Below are 11194 nucleotides of genomic sequence, written 5' to 3'. Positions count from 1 at the left end.
AATTACAGCTTTTCCACTGCATTGAGATAACTTGCCATATGATTCTGGAAAATATTTCATTTTAAATTTTTTATACTTTGCTTTGAAAGATGATGAAAATTTTGTTTATTCTGCTGTGATGTATCACCTATGTATAAATCCGATTGTTTTACATAAAGGGAGATTTAAAACACAGGATAGAAACTGTACACCTCATTTAAATTGGATCATAATGACAGAGATGGGTTACAACAGATAAGATGTCCAAAAAGAAATTACATGTTTATCTTCATAGTTGTTCATTTTCATAAAATTAGATTAATTTTCATCTCTTTTCCCTGATTGCATGAGTTTATTGATTTCATTGGAGGAAGACTCATTAGTAATCTGTAATATGTAAACAATATAACTTTGTATGTTGAAAGCAAAGATGACTAGAAGCCTTGATCAAAAAGATAATAAAGATCAAATAGATGTTCAGTATAGGTTATATCTAATCATAAAGGAAATAGAAATCCTGACAACTGGTTATTTACGTTGAGGTTGTTAATAGTTACAGTTTGCTTGACTCCACAATTAACCCTCTTAGAACCAGTAGTCAGAAAATCAAAAGACTAATTGCACTGAGAAAATCTGCTGTCAGGAAACTCTCCAGAGTCCTGAGAAGCAACAATGTCAGCCTCTAGAGACCAAGGTGCACTTAATTGAGGTCATGGTCCTCACAAATACTTGCTATGCATCGGAGAGCTTGACAGTGACCAAGGATGACAGAAGAATTGATGATACTGAGTTCTGGTGATGGAGAAGAATCTTGAGCATACCATGGACTGCCAAGTAAACAATAATATGTCTTGGAGAGAGTGAAACCAAGTTTCTTCTTGGAGGCTAGGATTTTGAAGCCCTGTCTCACATACTTCAGGCATGTGGCCCAGAGGGACTGGTCTTCTGAGAAGGACATTAATCTTGGAAGAGTTGAGGGACAGTAAAGACCCCAGATGAGGTGGATTGATTCAGTAACTGGGGCAGTGGAGGCAGTTGTGTTGGAGTCAGTGAAACTGGCTCAGGATGGGGCAGGCTTCAGAGCTGTTGTACTTTGAGTTGCTAGGCATCACAGGTGACAGTAAACAACAACAAAAACCCATCATGGTGAATAAAGAAGATTGAAGTTGTTAAGAATTTCATTATACTTAGCGCCACAATCAATATATATGGATGCAACTCTTAAGAAAAAAATGGCTTATTATATTGTGAAAATCTAATGCAAAGGATCTCTTTAAAGTGCTAAAAAGCAAGGATGTTGCTTAAGAGTGAGGATTATAGTACGAAAGTGTGACTGACTCAATCCATGGTATTTTTTCAATTGGATAATAAATACAAATGACTGAAGAATAAGTTATAGCTTTGAATTGTAATATTGGCAAGATTAATGAATATGTTACGGATTTCCCTAAAAAACCAAAAAATGTATCTTTGAAGAAGTACAATCAGAATATCCCTGTGGAATTAGGATGAGCCCTAACCTCATGTAATTTGGGTATGTCATCAGAAGAGATTAGTCTATTAAGGAGGATATTATGTTTGGTAAAGTAGAATATCCGTGAAAAGGGAAAGAGACCCTCAAAAAGATGTATTGACACTGGCTGCAATAACAGATTCAAACATTAACGGTGGTGCAGATACCACAGGGACAAGCAGTGTTTCATTCAGTCTTACATAAGATTGCTATGTGTTACAAACTGACTCTATGGTCCCCCCCCCAAAAAAAAAGTGACGACATTACAATTTTTCTATACACCTGTACCTTTAAAGTTTTAATAGTTATATACTCTTTTATTCAATTACAGTTGTTTGATAAATAATACACAGTAAAAAATATTAAGTATTTTTTAAAATGTGTTTATATATAAACATCTTCACCTGCATATCTATGCAAGAAGTATAACAAATTGTTGTTGTTATGTGCCGTCGAGTCATTTGCGACTCATAGCGAGCCTATGTACAACAGCCCTAAACCCTGCTCTATCCTGTGTCAATCGCATTGCCTCTGACACACCCATTCCGATTACGCCAGTCACTGAATCAATCCACCTCATAGAAGGCCATCCCTCCACCCTCCCAAGCATGATGTCCCTCTCCAAGGAACGGTCTCTCCTTACAACATGTCCAAAGTATGTCAGACAAAGCCCCAGAATCCTTGCCTCCAAGGAGTAGCCTGGTTTAACTTTCTCCAGGATGAATCTGTTTGTTTTCTTGGCAGTCAGGGTACATTCAATACTCTTCTCCAGTGCCACAGATCAAAGGCATCAATTCTCCTTCTATCCGCCCTTGTCATTGTCTAACTCTCTGATGCATAACAAGTGATTGAAAAGACCATGGCCTGTATCAGGTGCACCTTAATCTCCAGAGAGACACCCTTGCTCTTGAGTACTTTAGAGAGGTTCCTAACAGCAGACTTTCCCATCGCAATACGGTTTTTTATTTCCTGGCTGCTGGTGCCAAGAGTGTTGACTGTGAAGCCAAGCAAACTGAAGCTGTGAACAATCTCAATCTCTTCACCATCCATCCTGATGCTACCAATTGGTCCAGTGGTGAGAATCTTTGTCTTCTTGACATTGATCCTCAATCCATACTGAATGCTGCAGTTCTTGACCCTCTGCAGTAAGTGGATGAGGTCCTCCTCAGTTTCATCAAGCAGGGTTGTGTCATCTGCCTAACACAGATTGTTAATAGATCTTCCACCAATCCTGATGCCACAATTCTCCTCATAGAGCCCAGCCTCTCGGATAATCTGCTCTGCATACATGTTGAAAGGGTATGGAGACAGGATGCATCTCTGGCGTACACCCTTCCCTATTTTGAACCATGCAGTGTTACCCTGCTCTGTTCTGACTACTGCCTCTTGGTCCAAGTATAGGTTTCGAATTAGCACAATTAAATGTTCTGGGATTCCCATTCTTCTTAGAGTCAACCACAGTTTGTTATGAACCACACAATCAAACACCTTTGCATAATCAATGAAACACGGATAGACATTCTTCTGGTATTTCCTGCTTTTAGCTAAGATCCATCTAACATCAGCTACAATATCCCTGGTACCACGACCCCTTTTAAACCCATCCTGGACTTCCGGCAGTTCTCTGCTGATGTGCTGTTCCAGTCGTTTTTGGATAATCTTCAGTAGAATCTTGCTTGCATGTGAAATAAATGATATTGTTCTGTAGTGTCCACACTCAGTTGGGTCTCCCTTCTTTGGAATGTGAACAAATATAGATCCCTTCCAGTCAGTTGACCAAGTGGTTATTCTTCAGATTTCTTGGCACAACTTGGTGAGCACGTCCATGGCAGCATCTTTTAGCTGAAATATGTCAATTGGTATACCATCTTTTCCTGGGGCCTTATTTTTTGCTATTTCCTTCAAAGCAGCTTGAACTTCTTCCTTTGTCACCATAGGCTCTTGCTCAAATGTTATTTCATTAAATTCTTCTGTATCTGTCATTTCCTTTTGATACAATGACTTAGTATATTCCTTCAATCTTCTTTTAATACCTCCTGGATCATTTAACATTTTGCCTAAAGCAGCCTTGATTATAGCAACTCTAGGTTTAACAAATATATGAATAGAAAAATTTCAGTAGAATACATACAGTATGTATTGAAAAAGTATACATAGTTTTTAAGAGTTCAGTGAATCTATTTTCTAAATTATCTAATAATTCATAGCCTTTACATTATCCTAGCAATAATATAAATACAGAATTGAATAATATATTAAAAACTAAGAAATTTAAATTACTGTGCTACTCGCCCACACACAAACACACATAGAGATGCAATGTACATCAACCCTCAAGCAATTCTTAATTTTCAACGTTATTAATGATTTTTTCTGCTATCTAACTTAACAATGCACCCCAAGAGAACTTACATGGTTATTACTTGGTGATGATCATGATCAGGCACACTAAAATTATTACTTAGTATTAGTTTAATGGCATGGAAGAATTAGAATCAGAATAATACTTATGAACACATTGACATGTTGCCAAAGTACCTAGCTTGTACCGCGGGAGTAGTTTACAAATGGTGAGCATCTGGATGGTGACGCATTCTACTCCCTCAGGTGCATGCTGGAGTGTTCGCCATTACTCAGAGACACACTTAAAGACATGGCACCTGCTTTGTAACAGTTCGCAAAGGTAAAGACGAAAATACACTGACACAATCTAAATTATAAAATAGCATAAACAAATTAGAAAATCTGGCAATGTCAAATTAGGAAATGAAGACATCATAAAATAGCAATTACATTTTTATATTTCCACAGTGGTTCTTAATGCATATATGTATCTGATTATGCTTTGCAAGAAAGTGATTTATTGGTTTTTGTGAAGTATCAGGACTGTATTCATTGCATGCAAGGAAAATTGAATAATTACAAAGTTGTGAGACCAGGACAAAGACTTTTTTTTTCTTTTTTTTTTTTTAACATCAGAGTATGTGTTGTCATTACAAAGAAATCACATAATCTACCAAATCACAAGTTACTGCTGTGGAGTTGGAACCAAATATTAGCTGACACATCAGCAGGTTTTCAGGGGCGGTAAATCACATGGAAGGAGATTGCTGGGTAGGAGTTGAACTGATAGACCAAAGTCAAATAGTTTGAACCCACGCGCTGCTCCATGGGGAAAAGACAGGCATTCTCCTCTGGTGCAGATTTACAGTGTCTGAAAATTACCTGGAAAGTCAGCTATTGGTCAAATCTGCCTCAGTGGCTTATAACCACCACCATCAAAACTCAGTGGTTTAGAAGCACAACAGATTATTTTTACTCAGTTTTACAGGTACATTCTCTGGGGTCTTTTCTACACATTATTCAGAGTACACGTTTCTTTTATTTTATGTTATCCGTGCTTATTTTAGTTCCTAGTTCTCAGTAGTAACAGACATTAATACACGATCTTTTACATGGAAGACAATGAATCATTTCATAATTTTTAGAATATCTTTCAGAAAGTGAAACACCGAAAGTTTACTATGAGATAATGACTCTTATAACACTTCAATTTTGTGATGTATAAAATACTCCCAACTTTTTCTATTTCTTCCAAATTATCTGCCAAACTGAAAACCTTTTGACACTATGTTTTTCCATACTTAGCACAAGACCTGGCAGGTAATAGAAAGTTGATGAACTAATTTTACTGAAATTATGTTGATTTTGGGTGACATTGTGAGGAAAGAACTATGCAGTATTAACTAAATATTAATAAACAGGAAAAGTGTAAGTTAGGTGTTTGGGCTTGTTGTGTTGTTTTTTGTTTGTTTTTTCCCCCTTCTTTCTTTATACATAGATTTTCTGACCTGAAAATAACTATTTTTAACCTACTAACTAAAAGTGAAATAATTTAGGTATAGTATATTTTATTCCAAAAACATTTACAATAGTTCTAAATATAATTAATCAATCAATTTTGAAACTCTGGTAAGTTCTTGCAACTGCCAAAAGGACCTGATAATTAAAATACAAATATTTAACTAGAAAAAGAAAATGTATCTGAAGTTTTCTGTTAAAGATTTTTAAAGTATTTTAAGTAGAAAAACATTAGAAGGTTGAAAACGAAATCTTCTCTCTGTCTTGATAAATTTTTTAAATTCAAGGAGAATAAAATGGCAGTCATATTTTGGGTCTCATAGGGTGTTTGGCCCCCCCATTTTCTTTAGTTTCAACTTGAATTTGCACATAAACAGTTGGAGGTCCAGTCTACAGTTAGCATCTGGATTGGGTTTCATAACTCATATTGAGCATTTCTAATGATTCGTTCCACAGATATCATTAATTGAATCCCTATGTAGTTCGTCAGGTGAGATCCATGTGTATAGTCATAATTTATGCTTTTTGCGCAATTAATAAATCTTTCATTGTAAAAAAAATCATCATTCTATCTTCCTCCTCAATACTGAACACATATGGTGTCAACATTTATAGGTATTGTCCAAGGAATAAATCATTGATTTTATAAAATTCTATCATTCTTTAGCCTCATTCTGTCATCAAATCCATATTAGCTGACTGTTGGTTCTTCTTCTTTGTTTACAACTCTTGCATTCTAGTCACCAATTATTATTAATGAATTTTGGTTGCATGCTCAATTAAGTTCAGGCTGTAAAAATTTGTAGAAATCATCTATTTTTATTCTCCTCTTAGCCTTTAGTTGTGGTTGCATATATTTGAATGATTCTTCTTTTAACAGGTCATCCTTGTTTGCATGTGGATAGCATCTTGTTACAGCATTATTTTTCAGGATAGATCTAGAATTATCTTTTTCTCTATGAATGCAACCCCATATTACCTCACTTTTTCATTCCCAGTTTAGTAGATCATGCATATGCTTGTCTGATTTAAGTAGCCAAAGCTAATCCATCTCAATCTTTGTAAATGCCATTTAGTTTTTGACAATGTTCAGTTTTACTACATTCATACTCTGTTCTATGTTTCAATTATTATTAGTGCATGTTTTCAACTATTCCTCCTAATTTTTTTGTGTTATCTAATATTACGGTCATCACCCAGTGCAACATCTAACTGTGCTCTGTTGTTCTTTGGGTTTTCCAAGGCTTGTTATTTCAGAATTGAATGGCCAACCATTTCTTTCTACTCAGTTTTAATGTAGGGGCTCTGCTTTAGTATAGCTTCTGACAGACGTGTGCTGTCCCTGTACGTATATGTATCAAATCTATTAGGAGCAGCAACGTTCAGAACATTTGACCAATACAAGAAACTTACAAAAAATTATTATATTCATAAAATAAAATCATAAGGAACAGCAAACATACAGATGTAATGATGAGAGCATCAGGGGCTCACACATCAAGGCCATAGCACAGGTCCAGAAGGGCTAGAGGTTCCTGAACCTTGATGATGGAAATCCAAGACCAACCTGAAAGAAATGAAGAACGCATTCAAGACTAGAGTAACAATACTGTAAGATGCTTAGGACAAAATCTTGAATGATCTAAGAATCATCAAAATAAGATGAAAGGAATACACAGACTTACTTATCAGCAATTTCAGGAAGTGGCATATGCTCAAGAACAAGTGGCAGTAAAAGAAGATTTCAAGCTGCTCTGAAGGTAATGGCAAAAAATAAGGCCTCCAAAATTGATGAAATCTCAATTGACATATTTCAACAAACACAGCCCTGGACATGCTAATCAGGTTGTGCCAAGAGATCTGGAGGTCAATAACTTGCCCAATTAACTGGAAGACATCCATATTTATTCTCATTGTTAAGAAATGTGATCAGACAGACTGTGGAAACTATAGAACATTATCGTTAATATCATATGCAAGCAAAATATTGCAGAATATTATGACTGGAACAGAACATCAACATAGAACTGGCAAAAATATAAGCTGGATTTAGGTGAGACTGTGGCACTGGGAATAGCAGTACTGATGCCAGATGGATCTTGACTGAAGGTAAAGAGTACCAGAAGGATGCCTATTTGTGTTTTATTGACTATGTAAAGGTATTTTACTGTGTGGATCACAACAAATTGTGGCTAACATTGAGGAAAATAGGAATCCCAGAGCACTTGATTATGCTTATGTAAAACTTTTATCAAAAAAGTCTTTGTCTGAACAGAGCAAGAGAACATGATTTGGGCTCTAAATCAAGAAAGGAGTGCATCAGGGATGTTACCTTTCTCCAAATAATTTTAATCTAATCTCTATGCTGAAGAGATACATACATAGGGTTTTCAAAGACCTGCTATTTCAGAAGAGGGTGGCCAATCCTTCTTTCTAGTCTGTCTTAATTCAATTGCTCAGATTTTGAACATTATCTGAAAGATAAGCATTTTACGGAAAAGAGCAGATTAAAGATATTTCACAATAGTAGAAAAAACGGATAGATTCTGTGTTGTCCCTGTCCTTCCCAGGTGTGTTTTGAGCCACCCCTGGCCCTGCTCCTCCAGCATTCACATCTGCTCCCACCTACTCTACTCAACATCTCCCCTCTTCCAGCCCTTGATATGATGGCCTCTATGTCAATCTTTCTGGCTTCTGTGATTCTTAATGCCTCAAGCTGCTGTCAGTTTCCTCCCCTGAGGGACTAGTCCTTAGAGAAGGCCATAGTGCTTAGAAAGTTACAATATTAGTGCAAGAGTTAAAAACTCTGGATGAGACAGATTGACATATTTACTATGGCAAACAGATGTGTCAGAGATGGTAAGGGAGGTTGACTCAAAACAGAACAAGGTCAAGAGATGTTGTTTCTTCTTCTTGACTTCAGTAGTTTTGAACTTCTGCTCCAGGATTGACTTCTTGTACCTTAGGACATCTTCTCCTCCATTTATGCTACAGGAGTTTCCCAGGGGAGGCTCATGAATCCTATAGATTTGTATGTAATGTGGCCCGAGGGCCCCAAGATTGGAAGGTGGGCTTGACCCACGAGCTTCTGAGATTTGCAGTTATTCATACCTGCGTGGTATGGAGTGTCCTCTGAGAGATTTTCTGCCACATGCTGTGTGTCCCCAGCTCCTCCCTTCTGCACCTGTCTGGCATACTTTGGACATGTTGCAAGGCAGGATCAATCCTTGGAAAGGGATGTCATGCTTGGGGTGGTGGAGGATCAGCGCAGGTGAGGAAGACCTTCGATGAGATTGATTGATTCCATCACTGGGGTAATGGGAATAGGTGTGTCAGAGACAATAAGAATGGCAAGAGATAGAGCAGGGTTTTGGGATGTCAAGAGGCTGGACTTCTTTCTGAAAAAGAATGTAGCATCAGAATTGGAGGAAAATTGGTTAACAATCTGCGTTACTCAGATGAAGCAACCTTGCTTGTGGAAAGTGAGGATGACTGAAGTATTTGCTGCAGACTATCAAAGATTAAGCCGTCAATATGGATTACACTTCAACATTAAGAAATCAAAAATCTTCACCACCAGACAATAAGCAACACCATGATAGATGGAGAAAGAATGAAGTTGTTAATGGTTTAATCTTACTTTGATACACAATCAACATTCTTGGCACCTGCAGTCAGGAAATCAAAAGACTAGTTGCTTTAGGAATGTCTCTCCAAAGTGCTAAAGATCAAATAATGTCAGTCTAGAAACTAAATTGTGCCTTATCCATGCCATAGTCTTCTCAATTGCTTTCTATGCATCTGAGAGCTGGACAGTGAGTAAGGAAAACAAAAGCAAAATCAATGTTTCTAAATTATGGTGCTGGAGAAGAGTATTAAATATATCATGGACTGCCAAGAGAAAAAAAAGGTCTTTTCCTGGAGAGGGTGAACCCAAGTTGCTCTGTGTATGCAAGGATTTTTGAACATCGATATCACATACTTTGAGCAAGTTCTTTCTTATTAGGGACTAGTCCTTAGAGAAGGCCATAATGCTTAGAAGGGTGGAGTGTCATTGTAGAGAAGAAGACTCTGGATGAGATAGATTAATATACTGACTATGGCAAAGGAGTTAGATATGTCAGAGATGGTGAGGGAAGTTGACTCAAAATAGAGCAAGGTTCAGAGATATTTTTCTGATCTTGATGCCACGTTCTTCTTCATAGATTCTAGCTTCTCAAGTAATTAGCTCAGCATACAGATTGAATAGGTATAGAGAGAGGACACAATGCTGACTGTACTGAGAAACTCTAAAACTATAAGAACAGTCTAAATTGGACTCCCCTAACACCTTAGGGAGGGGAAGAATTTTTTGTGGTTTAAGCCCAGTATCAATGAAATAAATTTTAAGCAATATCAGTACTCATTAAAAACTACATTGTCACTTCATTGACATATGTAGATTTCCTCTAAGTTTTAGAAAAAGAATAAAGAAAGAGATTGATGTACAGCAGAAAAAGATTATAAAAACCTTTAGGGAACATTCTATGGTAATAAACAAAATTTCATTTCCTTTAAAATAAAAATATAAACTTCTATGTCAGCATAATACCATATATAAATAAATTATGCTATTATAATATTTAGTTACTATTTAACAATGGTTGTTAGCCATAATTATCATTCTCAAAGCCAAAAGTCTGTATTGCAACACTTCTAACATTACTTAAATTTCAAAGTGCATTTAGCAAATTTACAAAAAATATACAATGATTAAATATGCTAAGGTTTAGAAGTTGTTATTACTAAACCACCAAAATATTTTCTTTCCTTATTTTATGTTGAGGGAAAACAAAAATTCCCAGATAAAAATGATAGAATTGTCATATCTATGAGGATTAGCTCTACCTGTTGGTGTTATATCTTTAAAAATGCCTGGAATATGGATGTTTTGATGCAATTATAGAGAAAAATACTCAACATTCTAAATTAAATCCTTCATAAATTTAAATTTCTGTAGATAGAGAAGCATAATTAATAGATTGCAGCATATGCACACAATTTATTTTATACTGGACTCATTTAATAAAATATATTTACTATAATAAGTTACTTCAACTCCATAGCAGAACTGTGCATCTCTCCAGAAATTTATTTTATAGTCAGGTGCATAGGAATTTCATTTTTAGAATTTGTCTCTTAAAATGACATAAGTAGGGACAGAGCCATTTATTATATCACTTAGAAGAAAATGTCAAAATACTTATGGCATTTAATTGTGAAGCTCAAATAGACAACATATCTATTTGTTATGATAAATTTCTTTATATTGTTTTAGAAAACGCAAAGAAGAGATTCTAAAATATTTTCAAATATCTTCAATTTAAAACATACAATATTTATTCTGTTCTACATCATGGCTTGTTGAGTAGTTCCTGGTATCTTGTAAGTTTATACTATATAATTCAAAGCACAATTTGTCTCTATTCACCTAGAAAAATAGAAGAGGGAATCATCAGAAAGATATAAAAAATGTGGCTAATTGTTTTCATAAGAAGTATATTATTTTACAATGAGTTTTGCTGGCATAATGCATAATAAATTTATCAAACGGTACCTAATGATGAATAAAAAAATAATCTTGGGGATACTTGGACATCCACTAGAAAATGTCCCAACTTCTTTTCTATGTGAGACAATACAATAATTTCACATCTATATCAATAAATATAACAAAACAGCCATAGTTATAATACTACATTTGTTTCCTTTACATGAGATATTAACTATTTGAATATCCATGTTATTGTTGCTTTTCATACCATCAAGTAAGAACTGACTCATAGATGACCCTTCAGCTGG

Source organism: Elephantulus edwardii, unplaced genomic scaffold (assembly GCF_000299155.1).
Source record: "Elephantulus edwardii isolate Elephantulus edwardi_28Jun2011 unplaced genomic scaffold, EleEdw1.0 scaffold00001, whole genome shotgun sequence".
NCBI lineage: Eukaryota > Metazoa > Chordata > Mammalia > Macroscelidea > Macroscelididae > Elephantulus > Elephantulus edwardii.
Note: the sequence above shows the minus strand (reverse complement) of the source record.